This window comes from Gorilla gorilla, chromosome 7 (genome assembly GCF_029281585.2).
Source record: "Gorilla gorilla gorilla isolate KB3781 chromosome 7, NHGRI_mGorGor1-v2.1_pri, whole genome shotgun sequence".
NCBI lineage: Eukaryota > Metazoa > Chordata > Mammalia > Primates > Hominidae > Gorilla > Gorilla gorilla.
Window position 1 is genome coordinate 124,697,851 of NC_073231.2, and position 20,591 is coordinate 124,718,441.

The 20,591-nt window shown below is 38.3% G+C and overlaps 1 long non-coding RNA gene across 4 annotated transcripts in view; it reads left to right on the forward strand.

Annotated features, from left to right (window-relative positions):
- Positions 1 to 20,591, forward strand: part of LOC109027953 (uncharacterized) — a 285,826-nt gene that overhangs the window by 211,404 nt on the left and 53,831 nt on the right. The window lies entirely within an intron of this gene.

Below are 20,591 nucleotides of genomic sequence, written 5' to 3' on the forward strand. Positions count from 1 at the left end.
ATAGGAAGAATCAATATTGTTAAAATGAACATACTTCCCAACGCAGTTTGTAGATTCAGTGGTATTCCTGTCAAGTAACCAATATCATTTTTCACAGAATTAGAAAAGCTATTTTAAAATCCACATGGATCTAATAAAGAGTGTGAATAGCCAAAGCAATCCTAAGCAGAAAGAACGAAGCTAGAGGCATCACACTACCCAACTTCAAACTATACTACAAGGCTACAATAAATAAAACAGCATGATACTGGCATTAAAAAAGACCATAGACCAGCGAAATGAGTTAAAGAACCCAGAAATAAAGTGGCACACCTACAACCATCAGTTCTTTGACAAAGTCAACCATAACACGCGATGGAGAAAGGACCTCCTATTCAATAAATGGCTCTGGGATAACTGGCTAGCTATATGCAGAACATGGAAACTGGACTTCTACATTTCACCACATAAAAAATTAAAGTCAGAATAGATTAAATACTTAAATGTAAAACCTAAAACTACAAAAACTCTAGAAGAAAATCTATTAAATACCTTTCTGGACATAAGCCTTGGCAAAGATTTCAAAATGTGGACTCCAAAAGCAATTGCAACAAAACGAAAAATTGACAGGTAGGACTTAATTAAACTAAAAAGCTTCTACACAGCAAAAGAAACTGTCAACAGGATAAACCCACAGCCTATAGAATGGGAGAAAATAATTGCAAACTATGCATCCAACAAAGGTCTAATATTCAGAATCTATTAGAAACTTAAACAATTGAACAAGCAGAAAACAACCTGATTGAAAAATGGGCAAAATACATGAACAGACACTTCTCAAAAGAGAACACAAACAATTAGGCAACAAATGTATGAAAAAAACGCTCCACATCACTAATCATCAGAGAAATACAAATCAAACTGCAATGCAATACCAACTCACACCAAGCAGCAAAAAATTAGAGATGCTGGTGAGGCTTCAGAGAAAAGGAAATGCTTATATATTGCTGGTGGGAATGTAAATTAGTTCTGGAAATTTCTGAAAGAACTTAAAACAGAACTACCATTGAATCCAGCAATGCCATTACTGGGCATTTATCCAAAAGAAAATAAATTTTTCCACCAAAAAGACATATGCATTTACATTTTCATCGCATCACTGTTCATGATAGCAGAGACACGGAATCAACCCCGATGCCCATCAATGGTGGATTGGATAAAGAAAATGTACATATACACCATGGGATACTACACAGCCATAAAAAAGAGTGAGGTCATGTCCTTTGCAGCAACCATGGATGTAGCTGGAGGCCATTATCCTAAGTGAATTAACACAGGAACAGAAAGCCAAATACCTCATGTTCTCATTTATAAGTGGAAACTAAATATTAGGTACACATGGACACAAAGATGGGAACAATAGACACTAGAGCTTACTTGAGATTGGAGGGTGGGAAGAGTGTTAGGATAGAAAAACTACCTATCGGGTACTGTGCTCACTACCTGTGTGACAAAATCAATTGTACATGAAACCCCAGCAACATGCAATTAACTCATGTAACAAACTTGCACGTGTACCCCCTAAACCTAAAAAAAGAAGTTGGAAGAAAAAAAGAAGTTGAAGTGATGCCAGGGCTTCACTGAGTTGTTAAAGACTGGAGGTCTGACTATTTTTGTTCCTGGATTGCTAATAAATGCTTGAATGATTATTATCATTTAAATATAATATCTGGTAAATATTATGGTGAAGTTGACATTTAGTTCTTATCCACTTCTAATTTTTGGAGATTATTAATATTAATTTTAAAAAGAGATACTTGTAGATAGTAAAAATGGTTTAGTGAATATAAAATTGCACTCAAATATCCAAAATAATTACAAATATCATTCTGAATCGTCAAATATTCCAATAATTTCACTTAAGTTGGTAAAACTTTTAAAAAGAAGTTGTAAAAATATTTGTTGATACCGTGAAAATTATACAGTTGGGAAACGAACAAGATTATACTACATTAAGTATAATTATAATTGGCCCTTGAATAACACATGTGTTAGGGGCACTGACTCCCCTGTGCAGTAGAAAATTCAACTGTAACTTTTGAATTCCCCAAACTTAACTACTAATAACTTACTGTTGACCAGAGGCCTTACTGATAACAGCCAATTGACAGGTATTTTGTATGTTATATGTATTATATACTGTATTCTTACAATAAAATAAGCTAGAGAAATGAAAAATGCTATTAAGAAAATCATAAGAGAGAGAAAATGTATTTAATATTCATGGGGTGGAGGTAGATCATCGAAAGCCTTCATCCTTGCCATCTTCATGTTAAGTAGGCTGAGGAGAAGAAGGAAGAGGAGGGGTTGATTTTGCTTGTTAGGGATGGTAGAGACAAAAGAAAATTCACATGTAAGTGGACCTGTGTGGTTGAAACATGATGTTCAAGGTTCAACTATAATATGAAAATTATTATAGTACTGGATATATTTATATATATAACATAATATAGATGTGTATATATAACATAATACATATGTTATATATATATTATGGTAGGGTACTGGATATATTTATATATATAACATAATATATAATATATAATATATTTATATGTATATATTATATATAAGTATATATATATAATCTCAGTATATTTTTCCTTATAATAATAATTTTTCCTTATAATAATTTTCCTTATAATAATGACAACCAAAAATAAAAGTAATAAAATATTTCACTTATAATGGTGACAAAAATGATAAATACTTAGGAATTAATTTAAGAAAAAAGCATCTGAACTTAATAAAAAAATTAATAGGAAACATGTAGGGAAAATTGTTATTGAAAGACACATGGATATTTAAATAATTAGAAAGACATATCATATTCTTAGATGGTGATATTTAATAAATAAAAATATCAGTTCTGAAATAATAGAAATTCAAATTGTAATTGTAAGAAGACTTTGATAATTTCATCAAGTATCTTCTTATAGAAGAATAAATAACAAAAATAGCCAAAAAATTCTTTAAAAATAACTATCACGATAAAGACATTCCCTTGTTAGACATTAGAAGGTGCTATGAAGCTTTGAAGTTTAAACAGATAAATAAATCATAGAAATAAAATAGCGAAGCAAAAAACAAATTCTATTATTTATGGATTTTGAGTATATCACAAAGTTGGCATTTTGTTTCATTGAGGAAAGGTTATTTCAGTTATTTCATAAATGGTTACAGCATAGCTAATATTTAATTCATCTAGAATAAAATGAAGTGGAAGTCACACCTTTTACCACATATGAAAATAAATCCTAGCTGAATTTAAAACTTAAGTATTAAAAATAAAAAAATATGTAGAAAAAAATTAAGTATTTATACTTACTACCTAAATGTGGGACAAACATTTTTATGGGGCCAGGAAATTCAGGAACTGTAAAAGATAGATGTATATAAATAAATATAAATTTATGTCTTTGTATAGCAAAAGATAGCAAAGTCATTAGATAGGTCATAGATCTGTAAAATGAAGTTGCAACACAGATACAGATACAGTTTAAAGTCTACATAATATAAAGAATATTTAGGATTCATTCTGGCAAGAAACATAATTCAATAGTATAATGAACAAAGAATGTAAATTGGCAATTCTTAGAAACAAAACCATATGTTAGAATCCTTAAATTCACAATTACTAGAATACATCCAAATATAGGAAAGGAGAGGAAAGTGTAGATGAATAAAAATAAAATAAGGAGACAAAAAAATACAGAACAAAAATCCTCTCAGAACATTTGGTATGAATTTGAGTACATAAAATTTCCAATGCATGTACGTATATACATAAAGTCTTGAAAAAATAGATAAACTTAGGTATATATCTATGATTACTGGCCATATTGAGTATATATGGCAAGTGAAAAAATGTCCACATTGCATGGTAATGTATATGCTATGATTCTATTTTCTTATAAACAATAGCAACAATGAAAGTACTATAGATGTGTGTGCATGTCTGTGTATGCAAGAATATATTTGTTAAGAATGTTGATTTGAAAGGACACCAGGCTGGCTACTTTGTGCATGTGTGTGTGTGTGTGTGTGTTGGGAGGGAGGGGTGTTGTATAAGATGGCAGCAGCCGGCAAAAACTATACTTCTTTTGTTATTTTAGAATGTAGTCCTCCTACTTATTTTAAAATAAAAAAAAAAGAGTTAACTGTAAAACAGCTTCATGCAAGTCCTTCAGGAGATATTCTAGAAGAAGGCATTGTTATCCTAGGAAATGACAGCTCCATGAGTGTTATTGCCCCGAAGACTTTCCAGTGGGACAAGATATGGAGATGGAAGACAGTGATACGGATGATCCTAATCCTGTGTAGGTCTAGGCTAATGTGTGTGTTTGTGTCTTAACTTTTAACAAAATGGTTTAAAAATTAAAAATAGGAAATAGAAAAAGCTTATAGAATAAGGATATAAAGAAAAAATAGTTTTATACAGCTGTGAAAATCAGTTTGTGGTTTCAGCTAAGTGTATTTACAAAAGACTTATAAAGTTAAAAAATACTTACAAGTTCTTAAAGTAAAAAAGTCATGCTAAGCAAAGGTTAATTTATTATTAAAGAAAAAATATTGCTTCTAAATTTAGTGTACTAAGTGTAGAGCTTTATAAAGTTTACAGTAGTGGACAGTAATGCTCCAGGCTTTCGCATTTACTCGTCATTCACTCATTGACTCACTCAGAGCAACTTCCAGTCCCGCAAACTCCATTCTAGGTGAGTGCCCTATACAGGTAAGGCACATTATCATTTACATTATCTTAAATACATTATCTTTTATAATGTATTTATACTTCATCTTTTCTGTTTAGATCATATAAGTACTGACCATTGTGTTGCAATTGCCTATAGCAGTCAGTACAGTAACATGCTGGTCAGGTTTGTAGCCTAGGAGCAATAGTCTATACCATGTAGCCTAGGTGTGTATAATTAGGCAATACCATCTAGAACTGTGTAGTACACTCTGTGATATTGGTAGAATGATGAGATCACTGAATGAAGCATTTCTCAGAACCAATCTGCATTGTTAAAGATGCATAACTATACTGAAAATGTATACATATTTACACTCCAGTTTCATGTGGTCTCTTAAAATAAAGAATAAACATTTACCAAGAAAATACAATTCTTCATCAGTGTGTAATGTAAAATTGGGTATTGTCAGAATTATGCTAAAGATTTCTTATATGATTCATGAGGAGTATAAGATGTGATTTTCATCATACAAACCTGTAGAGGATTTTGCACTTTAAAGTTTACAAACAGCATCTCCTAATGAGGAATAAAGGAAAGTTTCTCTGCAGGTGTCTGATCATGTTTTCACTCTGCTCTAACATGACCATCAAAACCCTAGGGGAGAAGAGGGATGAATATCAAATTCTAAAGTGTTTCTTCTTACCTGCAGAGTTTACTCCATGTAGGTTTACTATTAGGTTTCTAAGCCATAATACGTTAATTCACTGTGAGAATAAAAAATAGTCAAATTGCCCTTTTAGAAGTTTAGGTTCTAAGGTTACCCCCCAAATTATATGATTTGGTGATTTTATTTAATTATATTAACTGATAGCTCCAACCTATCTGACAAATTAAACATGTCTGGATATCAGGTTGTTGAAATAAAATCTCAATTTTATTGAAATGTTAATGAAAACCAGTTCTGAGGCTTTCAGTGACTTATCCAAGGACACATAGGTAGTAAGTAGCATGGAGGAATTTGAACCCATACCTGCCCAAAACCTAAGTTCAGGCTGTACAGCTCTCCACCTGCATCAACCTGTGGTAGAAAGTCCAGAGAAGCCTGGCAAAACAACTAAAAAATGCACCTATGGAGCATTTCAAAGAGCAGAAGATAAGAGAGGCAGAGAAGGCGGGAGGGCTTACGTTCATGTTTTTGGGGGTGAGTTAATTGGGGGTGGGCATTCATGTAGGATAAGTATATGGTGGAGGTGAAAGGAAATTGACTTGGCTCAGGGAAATCTAATTGGCTTGGAGGTGAGAATTCTGGGTGACTTAAAAACTGCAGTGGCCTACAGCTAGTAATTTCTATTTCATCCTGACTTTATTTCTTGTCCAAAGGGAGGAAAAATGCCTTAAAGAACAGGAGTAGGAGAGAGAAGAAAGGAAAGCTAGTGGGAGTTTAAGTCAAGGTTGGTTTCCTTCCTGACCTCACCCACATTCTCCCACTCTTCCTGTTTGCACTCAGCTGCTGCCCAGGCGGAGGCTACTAAGGAGAGTTGGGTTTCAAGCAGGCTTTGTAGGAAAATGGGGCTTAAGATGAAGCAAAAGCTCCAGGGTGACTCTGAGGGACCTTGCAGCTAGGATTTCCTGGGAAGTTTCTCCTCCTCACCATTCTATTAAGTTACAGGGGCAGAAATAAGAGCCTCCTATGTAGCAGGTGACCCTTAAAGTCAATGAATGAGTAACAAGAGGAATATAATCTTTTTATTTGTGTTACAGAATAAGGATGTTTGTGACTGCAATTCTCCTATTCTCCAAACACCAACTGGGTGTCCAACAATTCAGTTCTATTGTAACACTAACTCCTCAGAGTTAGCATCAGACTCCACAGGTTTAAGGGCTCAGTCCCACAAGACTACCCTCCCATCAGATGCTGTCTCAAGATCTCAAGGACTGGGTCCCCAGTTTAGCTGCACTTCTGTCTGACTTGGCTACAAATTCAGAGGCTCCCACAACCTCCTTGCCAGGTTTGGTGATTTACTAGAATGTTTCACAAAACTCAGGAAAGTGCTTTTCTTATTGTTATCCATCTATTACAAAGGCTACAACTCAGAACAGTAAAGTAGAAGAGATGCACAGAGCAAGGTATGGGGCGAGGCAAGGAGCTTCCCTGCCCTTTCTGGGTGTGCCACCCTCCAGCACCTCATTGTGGTCGCTGACCAGGAAGCTCTCTGAACCCTGTTGTTTAGTGGTTTTTATGGAGGTTTTATTGCGTAGGCATGATTGATTAAATCATTGGCCACAGGTGATTCAACACAGTCTCCAGCCCCTTTCCCCTCGCCTGCAAAGTCAGGGGGTGGAGCTGAATGTTTCAACTCACTAATCATTCTGTTGTATTTCTGGAGACCACCTTCCATCATGAAGTTATCCAGGGACCCTCAAGAGTTATCCAGGGACCCTCAAGAAGACAAGAAGATGAGGGAAAGTTTGGAACTTACTAGAGACTTGTTGAATGGTTTATATATTAACATAAACTTAGTCATTGTTGAAAGGGGCTTGTTATGAAAGACAAAAGATACTCCCATCACTCAGGAAATTCCAAAAGTTTTAAGAGCTCTGTGCCAGTAATTGGGTACAAAAACTAAATATTTCTTATTTTACCTCAGTGACATATTTTCATAATAAAATGGAACTTTTTGGGGAGGTTAACATTTCTTTGTTATATTAGGATAAATCATTTAGCTTATGCTGGGGTAATCTGATATTCCCCCCTTTAAAAAACCCAGGAATTGCTATTCCAAATAAAAGTCTTCTCACTCTAAAGAAAAGGACAAAGCCCTCTGTATAAATTAACTAGAGCTGCTGTAAAGAAATATCACAAACTGGATAATTAAACAACAAAGATTTACTGTCTCACAGCTGTGTAGGCTAGAAGTCCAAAATCAAGGTGTCAGTAGGGCTGCCTTCTTTTGAGGGGCTGTGAGACAGAGGATCTATCCCAGATCCTCTCTCCATGGCTTGTACATGGCCCTCATTTACACCTCTTGACATCATCTTTGCCTTCCCTCTCTGCTTATCTCTACGTCCAAATTCTCCCTTTTTATAAGGACAACAGTCATGTTGGATTAGGGCACACCTTAATGGTCCTCACTTTAACTTGGTTACTTCTGTGAAGATCCTACCTCCAAATACAGTTACATTGTAGGTATTCAGGTTATTTCGGGGAGACACAATTTAACCAATAATATCCTCCCCTTGCTAATGAGCATCCTTTCTGAATCAGTTACTAAGGATTATGTGGTGATTGTGTGTGGAGGCGGAAGTGGGAGTATAAAGAAAGAGCTGGAGAGACTAGAGATGAAGGGAGGAGAGGAGAAATGACTGCTGGCATCCGAAGAGTGGAGTGGGACTTGAGAGTGGGGCTCTCTCCAAGGTTCATTTCATGCATGAACTGAAAGAAGGGCCACTGCAAGGCATATTTCTAATAATTTTTGTACTCTGAGTCAGCTCCAGTGAATTGTCCAGTCTTAGGGTGGCTGGAACTTTTCTAGGAGTGAATAGGCACTGTCACCCCTCAGCCTCTGTGAAGTGGAAAAGATGCCCAGCCCAAGAGGCGAGCTCCTGACTTGCTAGTGTTGGGCTCACCCAGATGTGCATGCTCCTGCATGTAATTATTCTGTAATAAATGGCTTCCAACTCTATGACCTAAAGTACTTGGAGGAAGAAATTTAATATGTAACATTGTGATTAAAAACATGATTCAGAGAGAGACTGATACCCTTTCTTTCAGGTACTTTTCAACATTAAATTTAATATGAGGTAAACTTGTAAAAGGAGTTCATTTCTACAATCTTATTCAAAAACAATATCGCTATATGTGTTGGAAAAATGTAAGAAATAATGATTCTAAATATATGTCTCTTCTTCTCTTAAATTATTTAAATATGCCATTTAACATGAGGAAATAAATGAACTACACCCAGAGAACTGGCATGGTATTGCTTATGATAGAAAAAAGAGAAAATGCAGGGAAGATTTAAGTTAGAACTACAGCTGCTGATATAGTTTGGTTCTGTGTCCACCCAAATCTCATCTTGAACTGTAATCCCCACATGTTGAGGGTGGGGCCTGGTGGGAGGTGATTGGTTGACGGGGGCAGTTTCCCCCATGCTGTTCTTGTGACAGGGAGTGAGTTCTCACAAGAGTTGATCATTTTAAAGTGTGGCACTTCCTTGTGATCTCACTTTCTCTCACCTGCCACCATGTAAGATATGCCTTGCTTTCCCTTCACCTTCCACCATGATTGTAAGTTTCCTGATGCTTCCCCACCCATGTGGAACTGTGAGTCAATTAAACCTCTTTTGTTTATGGATTACCCAGTCTCAGGAAGTATCTTTATAGCAGTGTGAAAACAGACTAATACAGATAATTGGTAGTGGCAAAGTGGGGTACTGCTATAAAGATAACCTGAAAATGTGGAAGTGACTCTTGAATTGGGTAACAGGCAGAGGTTGGAACAGTTTGGGGACTCAGAAGAAGACAAGAAGATGAGGGAAAGTTTGGAACTTCTTAGAGACTTGTTGAATGGTTTTGACCAAAATGCTGATAGTGATATGAATAATGAAGTTGAGGCTGAGGTTGTCTAGTTGGAAATGAGGAACTTATTGGGAACTGGAATCAAGGTCACTCATGCTATGCTTTAGCAAAGAGACTGGTGCCATTTTTCCCCTGCCCAGAGACCTGCAGAACTTTGAATTTGGGAGAGTTCAAGGAAACTTTTAATATTTCAAAAAGTGTTGTGCCCTAATCCAGCATGACTGCTGTCCTTATAAAAAGGAGGAATTTGGACATAGGGATAAGTACAGATGGAAGGCAAAGATGATGTCAAGAGATGTAAAAGAGAGCCATGTAAAATCCATGGAGAGAGGACCTGGGACAGATCCTCCAGGCACGTCTTACATAGTGGCAGGAGAGAGAGACCGAGAGTGGGGGCTCTGTGTCCCTACTCACATCTCACCAAACTGTGATCCCCACGTGTTGTGGGAAGGATCTGGTGGTAGGTGATTGGATAATGATTTAAAGTATCTTGCGGAAGAAATTTCTAAGCAACAAAGCATTCAAGATATGACCTGGCTTATTCTGAAAGTGTTCAGTTATATGTGTTCACAAAGTGATGGTTTGAAATTGGAATTTATGTTCAAAAAAGAAGTAGAGGACAAAAGTTTGGAAAATTTGCAGCCTGACCATTTGGTATAAGAGAAAAACCCATTTTCTGGGATAGAATTCAAGCCAGCTGCAGAAATTTGCATAAGTAACGACATGCTGAATGTTAATAACCAAGACAATGGGGAAAATGTCTCGAGGGCATATTAGATGTCTTTGCAGTAGCCCTTCCCATTGCAGGCCCAGGGGCCTGGGAGGAAAAAAATTGGTTTCATGGGTCAGGCCCAGGGCCCCACTGCTCTGTGTAGCCCCAGGACATGGCACCCTGCATCCCAGCCCCTCCAGCTTTGCCTGTGGCTAAAAGGGGCATAGGTACAGCCTGGGCTGCTGCTTCAGAGAGTGCAAGCCCCAAGCCTTGGCAGCTTCTATGTGGTATTGGGCCTACAGATGCACAGAAGACAAGAGTTAAGCTTTGGGAACCTCGCCTAGATCTGAGAGGATGTATGGAAATGCCTGGATGTCCAGGCAGAAGTCTGCTGCAGGGGCAGAGCTTTCATAGAGAACCTCTGCTAGGGCAGTTTGGAGGGGAAATGTGGGTTTGGAGCCCCCACAGAGAGGACCCACTGGGGCACTGCCTAGTGGAGCTGTGAGAAGAGGGACACTGTCCTCCAGAGCCCAGAATGGTAGATCCGCCAACAGCTTACACACCATGCGTTTGTAAAAGCCATAGGCATTCAATGTCAGTCTGTGAAAGAAGCCACAGGGGCTCTACCCTGCAGAGCCACAGGAGTGGAGCTCCACAAGGCTGTGGGAGCCCAGCCCTTGCATCAACATGCTCTGGATGTGAGACATGGAATCAAAGGAGACTTTGGAGCTTTACGATTTAATGACTGCCTAGCCAGGTTTTGGACTTGTAAGGGGCCTGTGGCCCCTTTGTTTTGGCCAATTTCTCCCATTTAGAATGGGAACATTTACTCAATGCCTATACTCCCATTGTATCTAGGAAGTAACTAACTTGCTTTTGATTTTACAGGCTCATAGGTAGAAGGGACTTGCTTTGTCTTAGATGAGACTTTGGACTTGGACTTTTGAGTTAATGCTGGAATGAGTTAAAACTTTGTGGGACTGTTGGGTAGGCACGATTGGTTTTGAAATGTGAAAAGGACATGAGATGTGGGAGGGGCCAGGGTGGAACGATATGGTTTGACTCTGTGTCCCCACTCAAATCTCATATCAAATTGTAATCCCTACGTGCCAAGGGATGGACCTGGTGGGAGGTGATTGGATCATGGGGCAGTTTCCCCCCTGCTGTTCTCATGATAGTGAGTGAGTTCTCATGAGAGTTGATGGTTTTAAAGTGTGGCACTTCCTCACTCTCTCACTCTCTCTCCTGCTGCCATGTAAGACATGCCTGCTTTTCCTTCACTTTCCACCATGATTGTAAGTTTCCTGAGACCTCCCCAGCCATGTGAAACTGTGAGTCAATTAAACCTCTTTTGTTTATAAATTCCCCAGTCTCAGGTAGTCTTTTTATAGCAGTGTGAGAACAAACTGATACAGCTGCTTCACCTATTTATTATCCAGAATTGTAAAATGGCAGAATTCAATTCAAATATTTTTAAAGCATCTCCCAAAGTTTGGATATTTGTCCCCTCCAAACATCATGTTGAAAGTGGATCCCCAGTGTTGGAGATGAGGCTGAGTTAGAGGTGTTGGCATCATGGGAGCGGATCCCTCCTGAATAGATTTATGTCCTCACTGTGGGGAAGGGGAAGTGAATGAGTTTTTACTCTATTGGTTCCCACAAGAGCTGGTTGTTAAAAAGAGCCTGCCATTTCTTCCCTACCTTGCTTCCTGTCTTGCCATGTGACCTCTGCACATGGCAGCTCCCCTTCACCTTCCACCATGAGTGGAAATGGCCTGAGGTTTACACCAGATGCTCAGCGTTCCAGCCAGCAGAGTTGTGAGCCAAATAAACCATTTTTATTTATAAATTATCCCATTTCAGTTATTTCTTTTTCTTTTCTTTTACTTTTTTTCTTGAGACAAGGTCTTACTCTGTCATCCAGGCTGGAGTGTAGTAGGATGATCACAGCTCACTGTAGCCTTGACCACCTGGGCTCAGATGATCCGCTCACCTCAGTCTCCTGGGTAGCTGGGACTACAGGCATACGCCACTAGGCCTGGCTAATTTTTTGTATTTCTTGTAGAGATGGAATTTTACCATAGCGCCCAGGCTGGTCTCAAACTCCTGGGCTCAAGTTATCCTCCCACATTGGCCTCCCAAACTGCTGGGATTACAAGTGTGAGCCACCATGCCTGGCCAGGTATTTCTTTAAAACAATGCAAAATAGGCTAAGAATAGCACATAGTGTGTACCTTACACTATAGTACAAGTTTCTGTCTGTGAGTATCTGCGATGGGGGAGAAAAAGATATATACATTTATTTACATTTTAAGGTCCTGTCAGAACTATTTCTTTCAGGATGCATTCAGCTTTAATGTATCAAGGGAAAGAGAGTAGGTTTGATGACTTGTTATGTAAAACATTATGTGTGTATTGTATAAAATTATACCCAGGTATAGATAACTATCCAATCAGGAATTACAGTTCAATACAAATCTGACATTGTTTTGGGGAAGCCTATATTTCAGAGGCATCTAGTATAAGTGCTTCTGTTATTCAGAATCTTTGCTAATTAACATAAATTGATGATAGAAATATACTCTCTTGTTGAAATAAATTGATTAAATTTCCATTCAATATGAGTGGATTGGCTAAAATATTTGAAAGATACACCCTACTTTTGTGTGAAATCGGCATAATAACTGAGACTAGGAGCCTAGGTTGGATGTTTACACCTTGATTTCTAAATTGTCTTGGGTTTAGTCACTGTAGGATGACAGAATACTCCTTCCAGAAAAATGCTGTGGTTTCCCCAAGTGACCTTTTATACAATGTATGGTTGCAACACTTAAAAAAAGACAGAGAGCTGAGACTTCTTTGTGCTTACAGAACCAGTTGTATAAAACCATTTTGTGCTTGCATAAAATAAAACTTTAATAAATATATATGTGTTGCAAAATTTGATCACAACTGGATGGCAAAATTGTGGTGGATTGTCTAATCTCCACCCAAGGTTACGAGTTTGCATGATCAAATTTATCTCAGTTAACAATAGAGTTTGTATTATGGCCTTCAATTCCATCTTCCTTTAATTCAATTTTGGGCCAGTGGTCACTTCACCAGTGGTCAGCCCCTGGAACTCCTAACCATGTCTGTTTTGTTAGGAGGCAGCCCCTCCAAGTGGCTGTTAATAAGGAAGTCAAGGTGAGCCAGCCACATTGCTCTCCATTGCTCCATATTCCCCTGCAGCAGCCGCATCTAAGGTTTCATGGGTATAACAGACCATATTGATAAGTTGGGTTTAACTAAACACAGTGACAATGTTAAACAGGAAAAAATAGAAAGTGACCTGACATGGCTGCGCACATAGGTTGTGGACACTTTAAAAATAATGCTCCATAAAGTATCTCTTTCACTGGTAAGGTTCTACATGGACACACCAACTTGCCTTATTATCCTACTCTATGCCCCTGTCATTCAACCTGTCCACTTTGAGTCTTTACCCTCCACCTTCCACCACCCATTATTTACACACATCTTTTTGGCCGTAGTGTTTATTATCACATTTGCAGGATATATTGAAACAGAGTAATCCTCAGCAATGCATTTCCTAAATTCTGGCATTTTCTAATCTGAAACACAGGCTTGTTCTATTTCTCCATTCTGTTTAGAACAAAGGTCAATTCCTATCCAATGCCCAGGCCACATTTCAAGCCAACTAAATCAGAATTTCTGAGGGTAGAACCATGAATTTTTTAAGCTCCCCAGGCCAGAGTTAAGAACCACTGTTCTGGCCGGGCGCGCTGGCTCACGCCTGTAATCCCAGCACTTTGGGAGGCCGAGACGGGTGGATCACGAGGTCAGGAGATCGAGACCATCCTGGCTAACACGGTGAAACCCTGTCTCCACCAGAAATACAAAAAATTAGCCGGGCATGGTGGCGGGCATCTGTAGTCCCAGCTACTCAGGAGTCTGAGGCAGGAGAATGGCATGAACCCGGGAGGCGGAGCTTGCAGTGAGCTAAGATCGCACCACTGCACTCCAGCCTGGGGGACAGAGCAAGACTCCGTCTCAAAAAAAAAAAAAAAAAAAAGAACGACTGATCTAAAAGAACAACAAGAGGGACGGCGAGAGGGTGGCTGGCTTTGACATTAAGTACAAGACCATATACATTTCCTAGAAGCAAGCATGAAGTCTCAGACACAGAATAGCCTAAATATGTTGCATGACAAATACATAATTTCCTAATTGTAAAATAATTTAAACAATTGTCTCTTCCCATACTAAATATAACACCTTACCTTATTACAAGCAGAAGTTCTGGTTTCTGTTTGTTAATTGAATTATTGATTTCAGATTGTACCTTAGTGGCCTTTGGTACATTAAAGAACAACAAAAAAACAAGTTCAGAATGTACCTGCAGTTTATTGAGATTTTAAAATCAAAATACCTTCATTATCTTATCTTTGCTATTTAATGTTTTACTTTGGAATCAAATTATATACTCACATAATTTAAAGGGTTAAATTGTTTTAGAATTATTTATTAAGAAACAGCTACTTTATGTCCCTTGTCTTATTTCCTTTTCTCACAGTAAAACATTTTTATAGTTTCTGCTTCATTTACTGAGTGCTGTGACACACATTTCAGCTCCTTTTGTCATCTTGTTCTCTCCTTACTGAGCCCTGGGCTCTCTACATTTGCTCACATTTGTAAGTTGATAGATTCATTAGGTTAAGTAACTTGGTGCTAAATTTTGATCATAGTTTTCATTTATTGTGATGGATTGTTTTCTTGAAGGGGTTCTTAAGTAAACTTGTTTTTTCTTTTATCTTCTTATTTTTCTCCTTCCTTCTTTGTTTATGTCTTGTGCTGCTTCCTTTAAAAAATTGTTGAGGTGAAATTCATAGAACATAAAATAAATCACTTTAAAATTTACAGTTCAATGTTATGTAGTACATTCACAACATTGTGGAACCATATCTTTATCTTGTTCTCCCCAAAAGGAATCTTGTTGCCCACCAAGCAGTCTCATTACCTTTTGGTAAGACAAAATACTTATCATATTAGCTACCTATTGCTGTGTAACAAATGGCTGAAACATAGCGACTTCAACCAACAATCATTTCTTAATCTTACAGTTTTTGAGAGTCAACAATCAAGACATGGCCTAGACTTCAACTTAGCATTTTGCACAAGGCTCTGCTCAAGGTGTCAGGAGCTGCTGTTGTGTCAAGGCTTGACTTAGAAGGAGTCCCTTTCTAAGCTCGCTCATGTGGGTGTTGGCAGGATTCATTTTCTTGCAGGCTGTTGGACTAGCAGCCTCTGTTCCTTGCTAGGTTTTGGCCAGATGCCGGCCTCAATTTCATGCTGTGGACCTTTCCACAGGGAAGCTCACATCAGGACAGTTGGCTCCATCAGAACAAGTGAGGAAAAAATAGAAGAGAGAAAGACAGAGACAGAGACAAGACAGCCAGCAAGTCTTTCAGTAACCAGTCTTGGAAGTGACATCACGTCATGTTGTCCCTATTTTATTTGTGAAAAGCCATCACTAAGGTCCAGCCCATACTAAAAGAGAGAGGATTACACAATGGCATGAGTCAGCAATGTGCTGAGAATTGGGGATCTCTAGGGGGTATCTCAGAGGCTGCCTACCATGCATGGCATTCTCCAGATTTTTTTGGTTTGGAAATGGTGGAAATTTAAGGATCTATTATCCACCTTTTGAGTAATTGTTCATAATTAGAAGGTGGTTTTGTTTTTTCCCATTGTACCTCTAAAATAATTTACATTAATTTAGGGGATAAAAAATTTACACAGGCAAAACACAACGATTAAGACTGAACACAGGCCGGGCGCGGTGGCTCACGCCTGTAATCCCAACACTTTGGGAGGCCGAGGCGGGCGGATCACGAGGTCAGGATATCGAGACCATCCTGGCTAACACAGTGAAACCCTGTCTCTACTAAAAATACAAAAAAATTAGCCAGGCGCGGTGGCAGGCGCCTGTAGTCCCAGCTATTCGGGAGGCTGAGGCAGTAAAATGGCGTGAACCCGGGAGGCGGAGCTTGCAGTGAGCAGACATCTTGCCACTGCACTCCAGCCTGGGCGACAGAGCCAGACTCCGTCTCAAAAAAAAAAAAAAAAGACTCAACACAATAAAGCTTTGAATATATGTGCCTTGCACATTAAAAAGGCAGTCAGATAGAATTGGATAATTATTATAAACCTATACCCAAATGACTGTCTCCATAAATCCATATCCTATATCCTAGGTATGGAGCAAAAATATATTTATCATTAAGAAGAAGAAAGATCAATACTGGCTGCAGCTACTAAGGAGGGAACACACTTAAAAAACCTTACTTAAAGGAGAAGGAACACTATGGTGGTTATTTGAGCAACAGGAAACAGATGATATTTAACATGAAGAAGAGAATATTTTGTGAGTTTTGGCAGCTGTTTTGGGATTTGCCATCATAAGAGGGCTGTGATGTCTTCATGTTTCCCTGGCGGTGGACATGGAACCTCAGAGTAGAAAGAGCTTCTTGAAGATCTAGGTTGTGTATCCTGCATCCTATCCCACCCCACCCCAGCCAACTAATTGTGTAGCTTTGAGTAACTTCCCTAACATCTTTAGGTTTCCATTTTCCTGTCTGGAAATTGCGAAAATCACTGCATATATCTCAAAGAGTTGTTACAATAATAAACTTGTAGTAGAAGTTTAAGGATACATTATACTATATTTGCTTATACTTAATGAGGACTAAGAGTTGGAAACATTTAGAGGGGTTAACGTTTTGGCTTAAAATTAAGAGGCATTAAGCATTAAGCCAATAGTGGTTAGCTTTTCACTTAATATTGGGAAGAATTATCACAGTTTGGAGTAGAAGTTAGCAAACTCTGTCAGGTGGGATTTTGCCCACGGCCTGTTGTTGTATGGACTGTTAGTGAGGCATAGTTTTTATACTTTTAAAGTGTTTTTGATGAAGTAGCAGCAATAGAAGTTGCAGTGGAGACTGTCCATGGCCCACAAAGTCAAAACTATTTGCTATCTGACCCTTTACGAAAAATGTTTGCCAAACCTGAAAATCTTTCTCAAAATGAGACGGCATCCTTGGGGAGTGAGTGGGTTTTCTGTCAGTTGAGAAGGCAGTAGAATGAGGATGATGTAGGAAGAACTGAAGTTGTGTAAAAAGAATTCAAACCCTAGAGGACAACTGAAGAAATATCTTCTGAAGTCCTTCTCAACCATAAGATTCTACCAGTTTGTGGCCGCCCATTCTGTATTTTGAAAACTCTGGTTGTTAGAGAGATCTTCCTTATATTGAGCAAACTCTTTGTAAATTCTATTCATGCCTGTTTTCTTTGCTACCTTTGTTCTTTGTTGTCTCTTGGAAGCTGTTGTCAGAAAAGTGTTTGGAGAAAATGAGGCTTAGGTTATCTTTGCTCTCTTGAAAACAGATTAGTCCATATTTTATGACAAAATGTTAAACAGGCATAGTGTTGACAGTGGTGAAGGGACAGAGGCAAATAAGAGGACTCTCTTCCTGTTAATAAAAATAAAAATACGAAATACTGTCCTGAACTTGTTTAGCTTTTAATCCTGATAGATGGCACTAAGACATTACAGCCATAACAACAAAAATTTACTGAGCATCTATGTACAAGACACTGCATATATATTATTTAATTCAATCCTTACAAAAGCACTATGAGGTACCAATTATTTTATCACAACAATAATTGAACATAATAACAGAAAAACCTACGTCTGATGAGATAGGTACTATTATTATCTCCATTTTACGAGTCAAAATATGAGGTTTAGAAGCATTAATAAACTTGTCTTAAGTAAGTGAGTAGCAGGCTCTGAAGTGAAGCCTTGGCCTGCATACCCCAAAGCCCATTCTCCTACCCACCACGATGTTCAACACATGGACTTTCTATTTGTGGCAATTATGAGTAATGTGAACACTGCTGCTCCAAAACCTCTTCCCTCCCTTTACTGGTAATATAAAATCCAGTTGTCTCATTTTACATATTTTCCCCCTCTAAGCTATTAGAAGGAGTAGGGCCCCTCACACACTGTTTTTTTCTGAGTGCCTAAAACATGATGGGTATTTTTTACTGTTTATTTTTATTATCTATCTCTATGTTCATAGGGAAATGGATTGGTATGAAATCCAACATTCTTCCTGTGCTGTCTTTGGCCAAAGAGCAATGGTTTTTAGGTCTCCAGGCATGTGTAATGAATATTTTTTAACGAAAATATTATCCTGAAGCTACCTGAATCTATTATGTGTGGTAGCATTCCATATTCCCTCCCATCTGTGTTTCTGCTTCTCTGGAATTTGACTCTTCTGCATTTCTTTGCTACTCAGAAGAAAGTCTGTGTCTTTTTGTTGTTATTTACCTCATCTTAAAAGTCATCATGTGCATTGGGGACATTTATTAATTTTTTTTAAAAGATGGCTTTTCCAGGATCATCATTAGCACAACAGTGAAAATGACACCCCCCCCTCCAAAAAAAAAGGTGGGCATACAACAATAATGTTTCCTTTTTAATGTTCTATAACCAGGAGATACGAATTTAGCTAAAGAATAGAAAAATTCTTGACTAGGCATTGAGGTCATGGAGTAAGATTGAGATGAAGGAGATTTTTTTTTTTCAAGTGTTGTTGATGGAGGTCAGGCATAGGAGGCTGATGCCCCAGAAGGAGTGTTTCTCTGGTACCAACCCTAGGTATTCTCCATGGGTTTGGAATAAACTGGGTCTGAGCAGTCAAGATGGGTTTCATGTCATTCCAAATCAGCTATTTAAACTCACTGTCCCAGAAGCTTGAATCTTTAAGAGACCACAAAGATACTGAGCCATTCCCAAAGTGGCCTGAAGAAGAAGCTGTCCATTAGTTCCAGGTTTACTTCTGGGTGGCAAAGCCAAATGGACTTATGTGCACTTGCCTTGGCTTGAGGATAGGGAAGGCCTTGATCGATAGAGCAAACAAGACCTTAGAACATGAAGAAATTAGAGGCAGGTTGAAGCTACCAGAAGAAGAGGGTATGCTGCCCAGGCAAGAAACCACACACGTCCCTGAAGCAAGCACAATTGCATAGTGGTGTTACTAATCCTCATCCTAACCTAGGCTGGGACATATCTTATTACTTATTTATATTAAATCACAGATTTCTACCTCATCATCTTCCTGATGTGCTTGTGTTTACCTTCCCTGGAATGGGTGGTGACACTCCCTTATGAGTCAATGCAATGTCTTCTACATGTCTATGTTTTGAAGGAGATAATATCTGCTTATAGCAACGAGAAATAAAATATGAATAAGGATGATTACAAGCCAGTAGATCCTCAAGTATTAAAATGTGTGTGAATTCATTGGGGCTGAAGATTTGAGAGAGGTGATATCTGATGTAAGTGAAAGATGAGTCCTGGCTTCATGGGAATGAGATGGAGGTTTGCTACAGTAAATTCTTTCAATTTTGCCATTCTTATTCTGAACCCTGTATGTTCTATGATTTTGTCTGAGTTAAAATTCATTTAGCAGCCTATTGAGTTGCCAATTTGCTTAAGGCGTCTCAAGGTGTCTTTTTCAACATATGTATTTTCTCTAACTCACATGGCCTTCATTTTTCTTCCCCAGGACCACTTTGCTTTATTAACATTCCTTAATCCATTAATACAAAAGTCTGGGATTACTTCTACTGAATTTCTCTCAGGCCAATCAATTTGGGATAATCGTGTTCCTTCATAATCCTCAAATGCTCCATGCAAATATCTACTACTGCATTTATTATGTATTTTTATAATTTCCTGTTTATATATTTACTTCTTCCAATTATTCTGTGGCTCATTCTTCTTTTTACAGATAAAAATAAAATGTTTTTAAAGGCCTCAGACTGAAGTAAGTCATTTTTCTGAATAGCATTAGTTTCTTTTCTATCTTTCTTTCTTTCTTCCTTTTTTTTAGAGACAGGGTCTCACTTTGTCACCCAAGCTGGAGTGCAGTGGTGCGATCCCAGCTCACTGAACTCTCGACCTCATGGGCTCAAGGGATCTTCCCGCCTCAGCCTGCGAAGTAGCTGGGACAACAGGGGTGTGCCACCATGCTAATTTTTTGTATTTTTTGTAGAGACAGGGTTTCACCATGTTGCCTAGGATGGTCTCCAACTCCTGAGCTCAAGTGATCTGCCCATCTCGGCCTCCCAAACTGTTAGGAATTCAAGCACGAGCCATTGCACCTGGCCAAGACCAGTTTAAGATAAACTAGCACATGATCACATAACTGACTCATGTTACATCGTCTAAGAAACCAGACACAAAAGGCCATTTGTTGTAAGACTGCATTGATATGAAATATCCAGAATTGGAAAATCCATATAAACAAAAACCAAATTATTGGTTGCCAAAGGCTTGAGGAAGAGGGAAATGGGGAGTGATTGCTTAATGAGTATGGAGTTTCCATTTGGGGTGATAAAAAATTCTAGAACTAGGTAGTGGTGATGGCTACACAACATTGTAAATGAGCTTAATGACACCAAAGTGTACACTTGAAAATGGTTACATGGTAAAT